We start from the raw sequence: 19,591 nt of genomic DNA, 5'->3' as shown, positions 1-19,591 counted from the left end.
ACAAAAAAATCAAAATGACAGGACTACACACACATACATATCAATAATTACACTGAATGAAAATGGACTAAATGCATCAATAAAGAGACAGAAGTGGCAGAATGGATAAAAAAACACGATCTGTCTATATGCTGCCTACAAGAGACACACCTTAGACTCAAAGACATAAACAAACTAAAACTCAAAGAAAGAAAAAATATATATCAAGCAAACAACAATCGAAAAAGAGCAGGAGTGGTAACATTAATCTCTGAAAAATAGACTTTAAAGCAAAACCCACCAAAAAGAATGAGGAAGGACACTATATAATGATTAAAGGGTCAATACACTAGGAGGACGTAACCATAATAAATATTTGTGCACCCAATGACAGGGCTCCAAAACACATAAAACAAACTCTAACAGCATTGAAAAGATAGACAGCTCCGCAATAATAGTAGGAGACTTCAACACACCACTTTTGGAGAAGGACAGAACATTCAGAACGAAGCTCAATAAAGACTTGGAAGATCTAATGCTACAATCAACCAACTTAATCTCACAGATACATACAGAACAACCCACAGCAGCCAAGTACACATTCTTTTCCAACGCACACGGAATATTCTCCAGAATAGACCACATATTAGGCCACAAAGCAAGGCTTAACAGAATCCAAAACATCAAAATATTACAAAACATCTTTTCTGACCATAAAGCCATAAAAGTAGAAATCGATAACAGAAAAAAGGAAGGAAAAGAAATCAAATACATGGGAACTGAACAAACGCTTGCTCAAAAACTACTGGGTTATAGAAGAAACTAAGGACCAAGTAAAGAAATTCGGAGAATCAAATGAGAATGAAAACACATTCTACCAGAACCTTTGGGACACAGCAAAAGCGGTGCTCAGAGGTCAATTTGTAGCAATAAACGCACACATCCAAAAAGAAGAACGGGCCAAAATCAAAACATTAACCCTACAACTTGAACAAATAGAGAGCAACAAAAGAAGCTCTCGGGCACCAAACTGAAGCAAATAATAAAAATTAAGGCAGAATTAAATGAAATAGAAAATAGAAAAACAATTGAAAGAGTTAACAAGACTAAAAGATGGTTCTTTGAAAAGATCAACAAAATCGATAAACCATTGGCGAAACTGACAAAAGAAAAACAGGAGAGAAAGCAAATAACCCGAATAAGAAATGAGATGGGCCATATCACAACAGACCCAACTGAAATTAAAAGAATCATAACAAAATATTATGAAAAATTGTACTTCAAAAAATGTGACAACCTAGAGGAAATGGATAAATTCCTAGAAACACATTACCTACCTAAACTAACACAAACAGAGGTAGAAAAACTAAATAAACCTATAACAAAAGAAGACATTGAAAACGTCATTTAAAAACTCCCAACAAAAACAACAAAAAAAGCCCTGACCCTGACGGCTTCACTGGAGAATTCTAACAAACTTTCAAAGAAGAGTTAACATCACTAATACTAAAGGTATTTCAGAGCATAGAAAAGGATGGCATACTCTCAAACTCATTCTATGAAGCTAGCATAACCCTGATACCAAAAACAGGTAAAGACACCAAAAAAAAGAGAAAATTACAGACCAATATCCCTCATGAACATAGAAACAAAAATCCTCAACAAAATTCTATCCAATAGACTTCAACAACATATCAAAAAAATCATTCACCATGACCAAGTGGACTTCATACCAGGTTTGCAAGGATGATTCGACATTAGAAAATCAATCAATGTAATCCATCATATAAATAAAACAAAAGACAAAAACCACATGATCATATCAATTGATGCAGAAAAAGCATTTGACAAAGTCCAATGCCCATTCATGATAAAAACTCTCAGCAAAATAGGAATAGATGGGAAATTCCTCAACATAATAAAGGGCATGTATACAAAGCCAACAGCCAACATCATCCTAAATGGAGGGAGTCTAAAAGCATTCCCCTTGAAAACAGGAACCAGACAAGGATATGCTCTATCACCACTCTTATTCAGCATTGTGCTGGAAGCCCTTGCTAGAGCAATTAGGCTACAAAAAGAAATAAAGAGCATCCAAATTGGTAAGGAAGAAGTAAAAGTATTCCTATTTGCAGATGATATGATCTTATACACAGAGAACCCCAAAGAATCCACAAGAAAACTACTGGAAGTAATAGATTTCAGCAAATTATTGGGATACAAGAAAAACTTACAAAAATCAGTGAACTCCTCTACACCAACAAAGAGAATTTTGAAGAGGAAATCACAAAATCAATACCACTTATAATAGCCCCCAAGAAGATAAAAAACACTTAGGAATAAATCCAAGACAGAAAAGACCCATAAAAAGAAAACTATAAGACACTACTGCAAAAAACCAAAAGAGACCTACATGAGTAGAAAAACATACCTTGCTCATGGATAGGAAGACACAACATTATAAAAATGTCAATGCCACCAGAAGCGATCTTCAGATACAAAGCAAACCCAATCCAAATTCTGACCTTTTTTAATGAGATGGAGAAAAAAATCACCAACTTCATTTGGAAAGGGAAGAGGCCTCGGATAAGTAAAGCATAACTGAAGACAAAGAAGAACAAAGTGGGAGGCCTCACACCACCTGATTTTAGGACATATTATAACGCCATGGTAGTTAAAACAGCTTGGTACTGGTACAACAATAGATACATAGAACAATGGAACAGCATTGAAAATCCAGACATAAATTCATCCACCTATGAGCAGCTGATATTTGACAAAGGCCTAAAGTCTGTTAAATGGGGAAAAGACAGCCTCTTTAACAAATGATGTTGGCATAAGTGGCTATCCATCTACAAAAAAATGAAACAAGAGAAGGCGGGGCCAAGATGGCTGACTAGGTAGAAGCTACCTCAGAGCCTTTTTGCAACAAAGACTCGGAAAAACAAGTGAATCAATCACATACATGATAATCTATGAACCCTGACCGTCAAACACAGATCTAAAGAGTTGACCTGAGTGACACAGACAGCCAGCACAAGCAGGCTGCACACTGATGCAGCTAACAAGAGAACGAGCAACCACGGGGAAGCAGCAACTGTTTTCAGAGCCTGGAGCTAGCGATCCAGTCAGAAAACCTTGGCGCCGGGCTTTGGATTGGACGCAGGGGAGCTGAGCATGGCATCCTGAGATGGCGCAAACACGGGACTCAGCCCTAGCCCACAGAAGTGACCTCGGGAGAAGCCCAGCCAGTGCTCGCAGGCAGCGCAGCAACACGGCTGACTGGAGGAGAAGTCACGGGAGGCAGCAACTGGTTTTGGAGCCTGGAGTGTGGTGTCCCAGCTGGGGAAACTTGGCTCTGGGCTTTGGACTGGAAATGGAGGACCTGACCACGGCTTCTGAGACAGCACAAGCACAGGACGGGGGCCTGACCCTCGGGAGCAATCTCGACCCAGCCAATGCACACAGGCTACATGCCCCTCGGGAATCTCAGATAAAACAGTCATCACCAAGTAAGATAAGTAACTTTGTCTATATCCCTAGGTGCTCACTCTCTCCTATCTATCTGATCCCTCCCCTCCCCTTCCCAGACAGCTTCATTAACATTGGAATTTCCTGGGCCAGAGAGTGAAGTGCTCTGCGGGTTTTTTGTTTGTTTATTTATTTTGTCTTTTCCTAACCCATTCTCCTGGCCTGAGAGAAGCAGCTACGAAAAACCCAGGGACCAAAAATCCTTCCCTGACTTCCCGAAATTGGCCTAAGAATACAGAACTAGCTCCAGCCAAGCATATGAGATCCACAGTCCTGGGCTTTCATCCCTACAGGGAACAAGGTGGCTATTATAATACAAAGGCAATTCTGGTAGTGATCTGACTGTAACTGTTTTAGCGGATTACTGGAAAGACAAGTTTCCCAGGTCTGATATCTCTACCTATTAAACAGAGCCCTCACTGACCCACAATGGGGAACTGAGGGCTGAAGCTCCACCGAAACCACCTAGCGTCCTGCCATAGGGGTCTAAGGATAGTGACACCTACGAATCTGTAGAGGTACATGCAGTGGGTGCCTAAGGTACAGCTGCAGAGCCCACCCACCGAAGTGCTTTAGGAATAGAGACACACCTACCTCACTGGCACTTGGGGGAAGCCTGTCAGCACCCTGCCCCCCACCACGGAGTGGGAACCACGGCAGGTGCTAGAATCTGGTACACACAACTATCACCACTACTCCTCTAAGTGAATAGGTGACAGTCTACACCACACATTTGGTGACACAAAATCAGATTCTACTCAAGAATAGTGAATGCACTCTTAGGCTTATATATCTGGTAACAGCCCAAACCAGCTGGTAATAGGACATAAGTAATTCAAAGGCTACAACAATCAAGACAGCGCAATCTAGTAGCCCATCTACATATATTGAAAGAAAACAAAACAAGAGAACACTCAGTGAGCAAATATAAAATAAATCATTACAATATCTTATAGATGGCTCAGAGACAGCAGTCGATAGCAAACCACACAAAGAAGCAGACCGTGATTGCTTCTACAACTCCCCAATTAAAGAATCAAAATCTTTCCCAAATGAAGATACAATCCTGGAATTGCCAGATGCAGAATATAAAAAACTAATTTACAGAATGCTTCAAGACATCAGGGATGACCTCAGAAATAAAATAAGGCAATCTACAGAAAAAGCCAAGGAACACACTGATAAAGCAATTGAAGAAATCAAAAAGATTATTCAAGAACATAGTGGAAAAATTAATAAGCTGCAAGAATCCATACAGAGACAACATTCAGAAATGCAAAAGATTAACAGTAAAATTACAGAATTAGACAACTTAATAGGAAGTCAGAGGAGCAGACTTGAGCAATTGGAATGCAGAGTGGGGGAGTTGGAGGGTAAGGCAATTGACACCAAAATAGTTGAAGAAAATCACATAAAAAAAATGAAAAAAATGAAGAAACCCTAAGAATCATGTGGGACTCTATCAAGAAGAATAACTTGCGTGTGATTGGAGTTCCAGAACAGGGAGGGATAACAGAAAATACAGAGAGAATAGTTGAAGATCTGTTGGCAGAAAACATCCCTTACATCCTGAAAGATGAAAGGATATCTATCCAAGATGCTCATCGAAGCCCATATAAGATTGATCCAAAAGGAAAATCACCAAGACATATTATCATCAAACTTGCCAAAACCAAAGATAAAGAGAAAATTTTAAAAGCAGCCAGGGATAAAAAAAAAAAAGGTATCCTGCAAAGGAGAATCAATAAGTTCAGACTACTCAGCAGAAACCATGCAGTCAAGAAGGCAATGGGATGGCATATATAGAGCACTGAAGGACAAAAACTGCCAACCAAGGATCATATATCCAGCAAAACTCTCTCTCAAATATGAAGGTGAAATTAATACATTTACAGATAAACACAAGCTTAGAGAATTTGCAAAAACCAAACCAAAACTACAAGAAATACTAGAGGAAATTGTTTGGTCAGAAAATCAATAATATCAGATTCCAACACATCACAAGGTCACAGAACAGAACATCCTGATATCAATTCAAATAGGGAAATCACAAAAACAAATTAAGAATAATTTTAAAAAGAAAAAATGCTCAAAACAGGGAATCATTGAAGTCATTATGTAAAAGATGACAATAAGAGGGACTGAATACAGGAGGCATAGAACTGCCATATGGAGAGGAAAACAGTGCGATATAGGACAGTACAAGTTAGGTTTTTACTTAGAAAAATAGGGATAAATATTAAGGTAACCAGAAAGATGTCTAACAATTCCATAACTCAAAATAAAAACCAAGAAAAATATAATGACTCAGCAAACAAAATCAACTACTATGAAAATGAGGAACACACAATTTACAAAGAAAAACGTCTCAGCACAAAAAAGTAAGTGGAAAAATGAAATTGTCAACAACACACACATAAAGGCATCAAAATGACAGCACCAAACTCACACTCATCTATAATTATGCTGAATGTAAATGGACTAAATGCACTGATAAAGAGATAGACAGTCTCAGTCTGGATAAAGAAATACAATCCATCTATATGTTGCCTACAAGAGACACACCTCAGACTTAGAGACACAAACAAACCAAAACTCAAAGGATGGGAAAAAAATATATCAAGCAAACAACAATCAAAAAAGAGCAGAAGTAGCAATATTAATTTCTCACAAAATAGACTTTAAAGTTAAATCCACCACAAAAGATAAAGAAGGACACTACATAATGATTAAAGGGATGATTGACCAGGAAGATATAACCATATTAAATATTTATGCACCCAATGACAGGGCTGCAAGATACATAAAACAAACTTTAACAAAACTGAAAAGAGAGATAGACACGTCCACAGCTTTATTAGGAGACTTCAACACACCACTTTCGGAGAAGGATAGGACTTCCAGTAAGAAGCTCAATAGAGACACGGAAGACCTAATTGCTACAATCAACCAACTTGACCTCATAGACTTAAACAGAACACTCCACCCAACAGCTGCAAAGTATACTTTTTTTTCCAGTGCACATGGAACATTCTCTAGAATAGATCACATATTAGGTCATAAAACAAACCTTTGCAGAATCCCAAACATCAAAATATTACAAAGCATCTTCTCAGACCACAAGGCCATAAAAGTGGAAATCAATAACAGAAAAATCAGGGAAAAGAAATCAACGACTTGGAAACTGAACAACACCCTGCTCAAAAAAGACTGGGTTATAGAAGACATTAAGGAGGGAATAAAGAAATTCATAGAATGCAATGAGAATGAAAACACTTCCTATCAAAACCTCTGGGACACAGCAAAAGCAGTGCTCAGAGGTCAATTTATTTCAATAAATGCACACATACATAAAGAAGAAAGAGCCAAAATCAGAGAACTGTCCCTACAACTTGAACAAATAGAAAGTGAGCAACAAAAGAATCCATCAGGCACCAGAAGAAAACAAATAATAAAAATTAGAGCTGAACTAAATGAATTAGAGAACAGAAAAACAATTGAAAGAATTAACAAAGCCAAAAGCTGGTTCTTTGAAAAAATTAACAAAATTGATAAACCATTGGCCAGACTGACAAAAGAAATACAGGAAAGGAAAAAAAATAACCCAAATAAGAAACGAGATGGGTCATATCACAACAGACCCACTGAAATTAAAAGAATCATATCAGCTTATTATGAAAAATTGTACTCTAACAAATTTGCAAACCTAGAAGAAATGGACAAATTCCTAGAAAAACACTACCTACCTAAACTAACACATTCAGAAGTAGAACAACTAAATAGGCCCATAACAAAAAAAGAGATTGAAACGGTAATCAAAAAACTCCCAACAAAAAAAAGCCCTGGCCCGGACGGCTTCATTCCAGAGTTCTATCAAACTTTCAGAGAAGAGTTAACACCGCTACCACTAAAGGTATTTCAAAGCATAGAAAATGATGGAATACTACCTAACTCATTCTATGAAGCCACCATATCCCTGATACCAAAACCAGCTAAAGACACTACAAGAAAAGAAAATTACAGACCTGTATCCCTCATGAACGCAGATGCAAAAATCCTCAACAAAATTCTAGCCAATAGAATTCAACAACATATCAAAAAAATAATCCGCCACGATCAAGTGGGATTTATACCAGGTATGCTTTTTCTTATGCAAGGTTGGTTTAATATTAGAAAAACCATTAACGTAATCCACCATATAAATAAAACAAAAGACAAAAACCACATGGTCTTATCAATTGATGCAGAAAAGGCATTTGACAAAGTCCAACACCCATGCATGATAAAAACTCTCAGCAAAATAGGAATTGAAGGAAAATTCCTCAACATAATAAAGGGCATGTATACAAAGCCAACAGCCAACATCATTCTAGCCTGAAAGCATTTCCCTTGAGAACGGGAACCAGACAAGGAGGCCCTTTATCACCGCTCTTATTCAACATTCAACATTGTTCTGATCCTAGCCAGAGCAATTAGGCTAGACAAAGAAATAAAGGGCATCCGGATTGGCAAGGAAGAAGTAAAATTATCTCTATTTGCAGATGACATGATCTTATACACAGAAAACCCTAAGGAATCCTCAAGAAAACTACTGAAACTAATAGAAGAGTTCGGCAGTCTCAGGTTACAAGATTAAAAAAAAAAAAATTACAAGATAAACATACAAAAATCGCTTGGATTTCTCTATATCAACAAAAAGAACATCAAAGAGGAAATCACCAAATCAATACCATTCACAGTAGCTGCCATGAAGATAAAATACTTAGGAATAAATCTTACCAAAGATGTAAAAGACAAAGAAAACTACAAAGTACTAGTGCAAGAAACTGAAAGGGACCTACATAAGAGGAAAAACACACCTTGCTCGTGGATAGGAAGACTTAACATAGTAAAAATGTCTATTCTACCAAAAGCCATCTATACATACAATGCACTTCCGATCCAAATTCCAATGACATTTTTTAAAGTGATGGAGAAACAAATCACCAACTTCATATGGAAGGGAAAGAAGCCTCGGATAAGCAAAGCATTACTGAAAAAGAAGAACAAAGTGGGAGGCCTCACTCTACCTGATTTCAGAACATATGATACAACCACAGTAGTCAAAATAGCCTGGTATTGGTACAACAACAGGCACATAGACCAACGGAACAGAATTGAGAACCCAGATATAAATCCATCCACATATGAGCAGCTGATATTTGACAAAGGCCCAGTGTCAGTTAATTGGGGAAAAGATAGTCTTTTAAAAAAATGGTGCTGGCATAACTGGATATCCATTTGCAAAAAAATGAAACAGGACCCATACCTCACACCGTGCACAAAAACTAACTCCAAGTGGATCAAAGACCTAAACATAAAGACTAAAATGATAAAGATCATGGAAGAAAAAATAGGGACAACACTAGGAGCCCTAATACAAGGCATAAACAGAATGCAAAACATTACTAAAAATGACAAAGAGAAACCAGATAACTGGGGGCTCTTAAAAATCAAACACCTATGCTCATCTAACGACTTCACCAAAAGAGTAAAAAGACCACCTACAGATTGGGAAAGAATTTTCAGCTATGAGATCGCCGACCAGCGCCTGATCTCTAAAATCTATATGATTCTGTTAAAACTCAACCACAAAAAGACAAACAACCCAATCAAAAAGTGGGCAAAGGATATGAACAGGTACTTCACTAAAGAAGATATTCAGGCAGCTAACAGATACATGAGAAAATGCTCTCGATCATTAGCCATTAGAGAAATGCAAATTAAATCTACAACGAGATTCCATCGCACTCCAACAAGGCTGGCATTAATCCAAAAAACACAAAGTAATAAATGTTGGAGAGGCTGTGGAGAGATTGGAACTCTTATACACTGCTGGTGGAAACGTAAAATGGTACAACCACTTTGGAAATCTATCTGGCATTTTCTTAAAAATTTAGAAATAGAACTACCATACAACCCAGAAATCCCACTCCCTGGAATATACCCTAGAGAAATAAGAGCCTTTACACGAACAGATATATGCACAGCCATGTTTATCGCAGCACTGTTTATAATAGCAAAAAGCTGGAAGCAACCAAGGTGTCCATCAATGGATGAATGGTTAAATAAATTGTGGTATATTCACACAATGGAATACTACGCATCGATAAAGAACAGTGACGAATCTGTGAAACATTTCATAACATGGAGGAACCTGGAAGGCATTATGCTGAGTGAAATTAGTCAGATGCAAAAGGACAAATATTGTATAAGACCACTATTATAAGATCTTGAGAAATAGTATAAACTGAGAAGAACACATTCTTTTGTCGTTAAGAGGGGGGGTGGGAGGGAGGGTGGGAGAGGGGTACTTACTGATTAGTTAGTAGATAAGAACTACTTTAGGTGAAGGGAAGGACAATGCTCAATACAGGGAAGGTCAGCTCAACTGGACTGGACAAAAACCAAAGAAGTTTCCAGGATAAACTGAGTGCTTAGAAGGTCAGTGGAGCAAGGGTGGGGGTTTGGGGACTATGGCTTAAGGGGACTTCTAAGTCGATTGGCAAAATAAATTCTATTATCATAACATTCTGCATCCCACTTTGAAGAGTGGCGTCTGGAGTCTTAAATGCTAACAAGCGGACATCTAAGATGCATCAATTAGTCTCAACCCACCTGAATCAAAGGGGAATGAAGAACACCAAGGTCACACGATAACTATGAGCCCAAGAGACAGAAAGGGCCACATGAACTAGAGACTTACATCATCCTGAGATCAGAAGAACTAGATGGTGCCTGGCCACAACCGATGACTGCCCTGACAGGGAGCACAACACAGAACCCCTGAGGGAGCAGGAGAACAGTGGGATGCAGACCCTAAATTCTCATAAAAAGACCAGACTTAATGGTCTGACTGAGACTAGAAGAATCCCAGCGGCCATGGTCCCCAAACCTTCTGTTGGCCCAAGACAGGAACCATTCCTGAAGACAACTCATCAGACTTGGAAGGGACTGGACAATGTGTTGGAGGGAGATGCTGATGAAGAGTGAGCTACTTGTATCAGGTGGACACTTGAGGCTGTGTTGGCATCTCCTGTCTGGAGGGGAGATGGGAGGGTAGAGAGGGTTAGAAACTGGCAAAACAAGCATGAAAGGAGAGACTGGAAGGAGGGAGTGGGCTGACTCATTAGGGGGAGAGTAAATGGGAGTATGTAGTAAGGTGTATATAAGCTTATATGTGACAGACTGACCTGATTTGTAAACTTTCACTTAAAGCACAATAAAAATTATTTTAAAAAAAATGAAACAAGACCCATACCTCACACCATGCACAAAAACTAACTCCAAAAGGATCAAAGGCCTAAATATAAAATTTAAAATGATAAAGATCATGGAAGATAAAATACAGACAACACTAGGAGCCCTAATACATGGTATAAACAGACTATGAAACATTACTAATAATGCACAAACACCAGAAGAGAATCTAGATAACTGGGAGCTCCTAAAAAGCAAACAGTTATGTTCATCAGAAGACTTAACCAAAAGAGTAAAAAGACAGCCCACAGACTGGAAAAAAATTTTTTGCTTATGACATATTCGACTGGGGTCTAATCTCTAAAACCTACAAGATACTGCAAAACTTCAGCAATAAAAAGACCAATAACCCAATTAAAAAATGGGTGAAGAATATGAACAGGCACTTCACCAAAGACATTCAGGCGGCTAACAGATACATGAGGAAATGCTCTTGATCATTAGCCATTAGAGAAATGCAAATCAAAACTACAATGAGATGCCATCTCACCCCAACAAGGCTAGCACTAACCCAAAAAAATACAAGATAATAAATGTTGGAGAGGTGGTGGAGAGCCTAGAGACTATACACTGCCAGTGGGAATACAAAATGGTAAAACTACTGTGGAAATTGATCTGGCGCTTCATTAAAAAGCTAGAAATAGAACTACCATAGGATCCAGCAATCCCACTCCTTGCAATATATCTTAGAGAAATAAGAGCCCTCACACAAATAGATGGATGCATACCTGTGTTCATTGCAGCACTGTTCAAAATAGCAAAAAGATGGAAGCAACCTAGGTCACCATCAAAAGATGAATGGATAAACAAATTATGGTATATTCACACAATGGAATACTATACAACAATAAAGAACAATGATGAATCCTTGAAACATCTCATAATGTGGATTAATTTGGAAGGCATTATGCTGAGTGAAATTAGTCATTTGCAAAAGAACAAATAGCGTATGAGAGTACTATTATAAGAAGTCAAGAGAAGGTTTAAACACAGAAGAAAAATATTCTGTGATGGTTACTAGGGTAGGGAGGGAGGGAGACAGGTATTCACTACCTAGATAGTATGCAAGAATTATCTTAGGTGAAGGGAAGGACAACACATAATACAGGGGAAGTCAGCACAACTGGGCTAAACCGAAAGCTAAGAAGTTTCCTGAATACTACCAAACACTTCGAGAGAAAGAGTAGCAGGAGTGGGAGCCTGGAGACCATGGTTTCCGGGGACCTCTACATCAATTGGCATAACAAACATTATTAAGAAAATGTTCTGCATCCCACTTTGGTGAGTGGCAACTAGGGTCTTAAAAGCTAGCTAGGGGCCATCTAAGATGTATCATTTGGTCTCAACCCACTCAGAGCAAAGGAGAATGAAGAACACCAAAGACACAAGGAAAATATTAGCTCAAGAAACAAAAAGGGCCACATAAACCAGAGACCCCATCAGCCTGAGACCAGGAGAACTAGATGGTGCCCGGCTACCCCTGGCAGGGGACACAACAGAGAGTCCATGATGGAGCAGGAAAAAGGTAGGGTGCAGAATTCAAATTCTAGTAAAAAGACCAGACTTAATGGTCTGACAGAGACTGGAGGAACCCCAGAAGACATGGCCCCCTGACTCTCTGTTAACCCAAGAGCAAAACCATTCCCGAAGCCAACACTTCAGACAAAGATTAGGCTGGACTATAAGACATAAAATGCTACTCATGAAAAGTGTTCAAGTAGACACTTGAGACTAAATGGGCAGCTCCTGTGCAAAGGTGAGATGAGAAGGCAGAAAGGGACAGGAGGGGAAGGCAGGGCCAAGACTATGGAGTAGTCAGATGCTTCCAGTTGTTCCTCTTACAACAAAGACTGAAAAAACAAGTGAATCAATTAGATATAAGACAAGCTAGGAACCCTGAACATCAAAGGCAAAGTTAAGAAATCGGACTGAGTGACAGGGGGAGGGAGAGATGGTGCAGGAGCAGCAAGGAGTTGCCAGACCTGACTTGGTGGGAGCCAGCACCCCTCAACCCCGATCTCCTGGTGTGACCATAGCAGAGCTGGCGGTAGCATTCAGGATACAGCTATTTCAGTGAAAGAAGGAAAACAAACTGGCACAGCCCTAATCCCCTGGCGTAACCATGGCGGGGCTGGTAGTGGTCTTCAGAGTGTGACTGCTCCAGCAAAAGAAAGTAAGTAAAATTGCATAGCCCCGATCCCCTGGGACAACCGCTGCAGGGCTGAGCCAGCACATGGAATCTACACACGCCTACAGAATCAGCAAAAAAACAGCACTCTTGGCACAAAATAAGTGATTTCATCTAATTTACAGCACAAATCTAATAGCTCCTCCTTTTGAAAGAGCTCTCTCCCATCTCTCTGGTCCCTCTTCCCTCTGCCCCAGCCAGGTTCGGTGACAGTTGATTTCCCTGGGCCTGAGATAGGTTCTGCTGTGCTCCTTGAGCCATTCACTCAGCCTTGGAGAAGGAACAAAATAACAAACAGGGGAAAAATAATCAGCCAGCTCCCCTAGTCTGGAAATTTAGAGCAGAAGTGGTTCCTGCCCAGGCACAAGTGGTCAACAGACTTTGAATGTCTTTCACTCCTGCATAGACCAAGTTGGCCCCATTTCAGCAGCTAGGATCTTGCTGTTATATTGCAAGGGTGAATGTGCTTGAGGTCTGACTGTAATGGTTTCAGTTGTATGGTGGAGAGGCGGGTTTTTGATGTTTGATACCACTCTGCCTATTAAACAGGGTCCTCACCCACCCACAACAGGGGCCTGAGGACTGGTTGCTTCACCCACACCAGCTAGCCACCCGCAACGTGGGTCCAAGGATAAGTGGTGCCTCCGAGTTCTTACAGTTAAAAGCATTGGCTGCGTATGGTACAGTTGCAGAGCCCATCCACCAGTGTGCTCTAGAGAACAGGGATGCACCTTCTTCACAGACACTTGGGGGAAAGTTGTCAGCCCCCTCCCTTCCTCAGAGTGTGACCACTTGCTGCAACCAAAAACTTGTGCATACACCAATCACCACTGCTCCTCTAAGATCGTAGGTGAGAGCCTGCACCACACACTAGGTGACCAACTACTTAGACACGTGAGCTGAATCTATACAAGGATAGCGAATGGACTCCTAGGCTCATATACCTGATAACAGCTCTAGCCATCTGGTGACAGGACATTGGCACTTCGAAGGCTCCAATAATCAAGTTAGCTCACTCTAGCAACCTATTCGGGTATATAAAAACAAAACAAAACAAGAAGCTAGGACACAGAAAGCAAACAAAAAATAAATTAATGCAATAACTTACAGATGACTCAGAGACAACAGTCGATATCAAATCACATAAAGAAGCAGAACATGATCGCTTCAACAAACTCCCAAAACAAAGAATCAAAGAATCTTATGCATGAAGATGTATTCTTGGAATTACCAGATGTAGAATACTAAAGATTAATATAAAGAGCTCTTCAAGACATCAGGAATGAAATTAGGCAAAATGCACAACAAGACAAGGAGCACACAGATAAAGCAGTTGAGGAAATTAAGAAGGTTTTTCAAGAATGTAATGAAATTTTAATAAGTTGCAAGAATCCATAGAGAGACAGCCATCAGAAATTCAGAAGATTAACAGTAAAAATTCAGAATTAGACAACTAAATATAAAGACATCAGAACAGAATTGAGGAAATGGAAGTCAGAATTACTAAGATTGAAGATAAAACACTTGGCAACAATACATTCAAAGAAAAATCAGATAAATGAATTAAAAAAAAATGAAGAAACCCTAAGAATTATGTGGGACTCTATCAAAAGAAATAACATAAGACTGATTGGAGTACAAGAAAAGGGAGAGAAAACAGAAAATACAGACAGAATTGTTGCAGATTTGTTGGCAGAAAACTTCACAGGTACTATAAAAGATGAAAAGATATCTATCCAAGTTGCTCATCGAACCCCATACAAGCTAGATCCCAAAAGAAAGTTGCCAAGACATATTATAATCAAACTTGCCAAAACCAAAGATTAAGAGAAAATTTTAAGAGCAGCTAGGGATAAACAAAAAGTCACCTACAAAGAAGAGTCAATAAGACTAAGCTCAGACACCTCAGCAGAAACCATGTAGGCAAGAAGGCAATGGGATGGCATATATAAAGCATTGAAGGAAAAATGTTGCCAGCCAAGAATCATGTATCCAGCAAAACTGTCTCTCAAATATGAAGACAAAATTAGGACATTTCCAGGTAAACAGAAGTTTAGAGAATTTGCAAAAACCAAAACAAAACTACAAGAAATATTAAAGGGAATTCTCTGGTTAGAAAATCAATAACATCAGATATCAATCCAATGTTAGAACACAGGACAGAGAAACCAGATATCAACCCAGATAGGGAGATCACAAAAATAAATCAAGATTTAAAAAACAGGGAAACAGTGATGTTATTACGTAAAAGGTGACAGCATTAAATCAATGAAGAGGAAATAAATGAAGTAGCCATAGATCTTTCACATGGAGAGGAAGTCAAAGCAATACAGGGAGATAAAATTTGGTTTAAACACAGAAAAATAGGGATAAATAAAAAGGTAACCACAAAGGAGGCTAACAATCCTGAACACCAAAATAAAACACAAGAAAAACATAAACACTCAGCAAAAACAAAATCAGCAACAATGAAAAAAGAGGAAAACACAATTTACAAAGAAAAACTACTTGGTACAAAAAACGAAAGGGAAAAAACAAACTGTCAACAACACACAAAAAAAGATATCAAAATGACAGCATACCTATCCATAATCACCCTGAATGTGAATGGACTAAATGCACCAATAAAGAGACAGAAAGTTGCAGAATGGATTAAAAAAAAAAATTTTTATGGTGCCTACAAGAGACACACCTTAGACTTAAAGACACAAACAAACTAAAACTCAAAGAACAGAAAAAAATATATCAAGCAAACAACAATTAAAAAAGAGCAGGAATGGCAATAGTAATTTCCGATAAGACAGACTTCAAAGTTAAATCTACCACAAAGAATAATGAAGGACACTATGTAATGATTAAAAGGACAATATACCAGAAGGATTGTTGTTGTTGTCGTTGCTAGGTGCCATCAAGTCGGTTCCGGCTCATAGTGACCCTATGCACAACAGAACCAAACACTGCCTGGTCCTGAGCCATCCTTACAATCATTGTTATGCTTGAGCTCATTGTTGCAGCCACTGTGTCAATCCACCTCGTTGAGGATCTTCCTCTTTTCCACTGACCCTGTACTCTGCCAAGCATGATGTCCTTCTCCAGGGACTGATCCCTCCTGACAACATGTCCAAAGTATGTAAGACGCAGTCTCGCCATCGTAGCCTCTAGGGAGCGTTCTGGCTGTACTTCTTCTAAGACAGATTTGTTCGTTCTTTTGGCAGTCCATGGTATACTCAATATTCTTCGCCAACACCACAATTCAAAGGCATCGACTCTTCTTCGGACTTCCTTATTCATTGTCCAGCTTTCACATGCATATGATGCAATTGGAAATACCATGGCTTGGGTCAGGCGCACCTTAGTCTTCAAGGTGACATCTTTGCTCTTCAACACTTTAGAGCAGTCCTTTGTAGCAGATTTACCGAATGCAACGCATCTTTTGATTTCTTGACTGCTGCTTCCATGGCTGTTGATTGTGGATCCAAGTAAAATGAAATCCTTGACAACTTCAATCTTTTCTCCGTTTATCAAGATGTTGCTCATTGGTCCAGTTGTGAGGATTTTTGTTTCCTTTATGTTGAGGTGTAATCCATACTGAAGGCTGTGGTCTTTGATCTTCACTAGTAAGTGCTTCAAGTCCTTTTCACTTTCAGCAAGAAAGGTTGTGTCATCTGCATAACGCAGGTTGTTAATGAGTCTTCCTCCAATCCTGATGCCCCGTTCTTCTTCATATAGTCCAGCTTCTCGGATTATTTGCTCAGCATGCAGATTGAGCAGATATGGTGAAAGAATACAACCCTGACACACACTTTTCCTGACTTTAAACCAGTCAGTATCCCCTTGTTCTGTCCAAACAACTGCTTCTTGATCTATGTAAAGTTTCCTCATGAACACAATTAAGTGTTCTGGGATTCCCATTCTTCGCAACGTTATCCATAATTTGTTATGATAAACACAGTCAAATGCCTTTGCATAATCAATAAAACACAGGTAAACGTCCTTTGGTGTTCTCTGCCTTCAGCCAGGATCCATCTGACATCAGCAATGATATCTCTGATTCCACGTCCTCTTCTGAAACCAGCCTGAGTTTCTGGCAGTTCCCTGTTGATATACTGCTGCCGCCATTTTTGAATGACCTTCAGCAGAATTTTGCTTGCGTGTGATGTTAATGATATTGTTCTGTAATTTCCACATTCAGTTGGATCACCTTTCTTGGGAATAGGCATAAATATGTATCTTTTCCAGTCAATTGGCCAGGAAGCTGTCTTCCATATTTTTGGCATAGACGAGTGAGCACCTCCAGTGCTGCATCTGTTTGTTGAAACATCTCAATTGATATTCCATCAATTCCTGGAACCTTGTTTTTCACCAATGCCTTCAGAGCAGCTTGGACTTCTTCCTTCAGTACCATCAGTTCCTGATAATATGCCACCTCTTGAAATGGTTGAATATCGACTAATTCTTTTTGGTATAATGACTCTGTGTATTCCTTCCATCTTCTTTTGATGCTTCCTGCATCATTTAATATTTTCCCCATGGAATCCTTCACTGTTGCAACTCGAGGCTTGAATTTTTTCTTCAGTTCTTTCAGCTTGAGAAACGCCAAGCATGTTCTTTCCTTTTGGTTTTCCATCTCCAGCTCTTTGCACATGTCATTATAATACTATATTTTGCCTTCTTGAGAGGCCCTTTGAAATCTTCTGTTCAATTCTTTTACTTCACCAATTCTTCCTTTTGCTTTAGCTGCTCGATGCTCAAGAGCATGTTTCAGAGTCTCCTCTGACGCCCATCTTGGTCTTTTCTTTCTTTCCTGTCTTTTCAATGACCTCTTGCTTTCTTCATGGATGATGTCCTTGATGCCATTCCACAACTCGTCTGGTCTGCAGTCACTAGTGCTCAGTGCGTCAAATCTGTTCTTCAGATGGTCTCTAAATTCCAAAATATACTCAAGGTCATATTTTGGCTCTCGTGGACTTGCTCTGATTTTCTTCAGTTTCAGCTTGAACTTGCATATGAGCAATTGATGGTCTGTTCTACAGTCGGCCCCTGGCCCTGTTCTGACTGATGATATTGAGCTTTTCCACTCTCTTTCCACAGATGTAGTCAATTTGATTTCTGTGTTCCATCTGGCGAGGTCCATGTGTATAGTTGCCGTTTATGTTGGTGAAAGAAGGTATTTGCAATGAAGAAGTCGTTGGTCTTGCAAAATTCTATCATTCGATCTCTGGCATTGTTTCTATCACCAAGGCCATATTTTCCAACTACTCATCCTTCTTCTTTGTTTCCAGCTTTCGCATTCCAATCTCCAGTAATTATCAATGCATCTTGATTGCATGTTTGACCAATTTCTGACTGCAGCAGCTGCTAATATCTTCTATTTCTTCATCTTTGGCCCTAGTGGTGGGTGCGTAAATTTGAATAATAGTCGTATTAACTGGTCTTCCTTGCAGGCATATGGATATTATCTTATCACTGACAGCATTGTACTTCAGGATAGATCTTGAAACATTCTTTTTGACAATGAATGCAACACCATTCCTCTTCAAGTTGTCATTCCCAGCATAGTAGACCATATGATTGTCCAATCCAAAATGGCCAATACCAGTCCATTTCAGCTCACTAATGCCTAGGATATCGATGTTTATGCGTTCCATTTCATTTTTGGTGATTTCCAATTTTCCTAGATTCATACTTCGTACATTCCAGGTTCCAATTATTAATGGATGTTTGCAGCTGTTTCTTCTCATTTTGAGTCATGCCACATCAGCAAATGAAGGTCCTGAAAGCTTTACTCCATCCATGTCATTAAGGTCGACTCTACTTTGAGGAGGCAGCTCTTCCCCAGTCATCTTTTGGGTGTCTTCCAACCTGGGGGCTCATCTTCCATACTATATCAGACAATGTTCCACTGCTATTCATAAGGTTTTCACTGCCCTTTGGGGGCAGGGGGAGGGGTGAGTAGGTTGCCAGGCCCTTTTTCCTAGTCTGTCTTAGTCTGGAAGCTCTGCTGAAACCTGTCCACCATGGATGACCCTGCTGGTATTCGAAATACCAGTGGCATAGTTTCCAGCATCATAGCAACACACAAGCCACCACAATATGACAAACTGACAGACAAGTGGTAGTATTGAAAAATACTACTTCACAAATTAAAAAATACAATTAGCCATTCAGAGAATGCAAATTAAAACCATTAGCGAGATGTCACTACACATCTATTAAAATTCAGTTGCCATGGAGTTGACTCCAAGTGTGTCAGAGTAGGAACTGTGCTCCCTAGGGTTTTCAAAGGCAGATTTTTAGAAAATATCACTAGGCTTTTCTTCAGAGGCATCTCTGGGTGGACTCAAACAAAGCATGTTAACAATTTACACCATGCGGGGGCTATACACCTCTTAGAAGAGTTTAACTTTTAATTTAAAAAAAAAAAATAGTGATAAAACCAAATGCTGGGGAAAATGCAGAGAGCCTGGATCTCTCATATGTTGCTGGGGAAAAATGTGAAATTGTGCAGCCACTCGAGAAAACAGTTTGACAGTTTGTTATAAAACTAAACATGTGCCACCTATACAGCCCAGCAATTGTACTCCTGGGCATTTA

The 19,591-nt window shown here is 39.3% G+C and overlaps 1 protein-coding gene across 1 annotated transcript in view; it reads left to right on the top strand.

Moving 5' to 3' along the window:
- The window catches only part of TMEM176A (transmembrane protein 176A), a 177,940-nt gene extending 159,126 nt beyond the window's left edge, over positions 1 to 18,814 (top strand). Inside the window, exon 9 of the transcript XR_007514461.1 lies at positions 18,768 to 18,814. The gene's annotated coding sequence lies outside the window, so the exon portion shown is untranslated. The remainder of the gene's footprint in view (positions 1 to 18,767) is intronic.
- Positions 18,815 to 19,591: the final 777 nt, after the last annotated feature.

Source organism: Elephas maximus, chromosome 20, assembly GCF_024166365.1.
Source record: "Elephas maximus indicus isolate mEleMax1 chromosome 20, mEleMax1 primary haplotype, whole genome shotgun sequence".
NCBI lineage: Eukaryota > Metazoa > Chordata > Mammalia > Proboscidea > Elephantidae > Elephas > Elephas maximus.
This window is presented reverse-complemented; position numbering and strand designations above follow the sequence as displayed.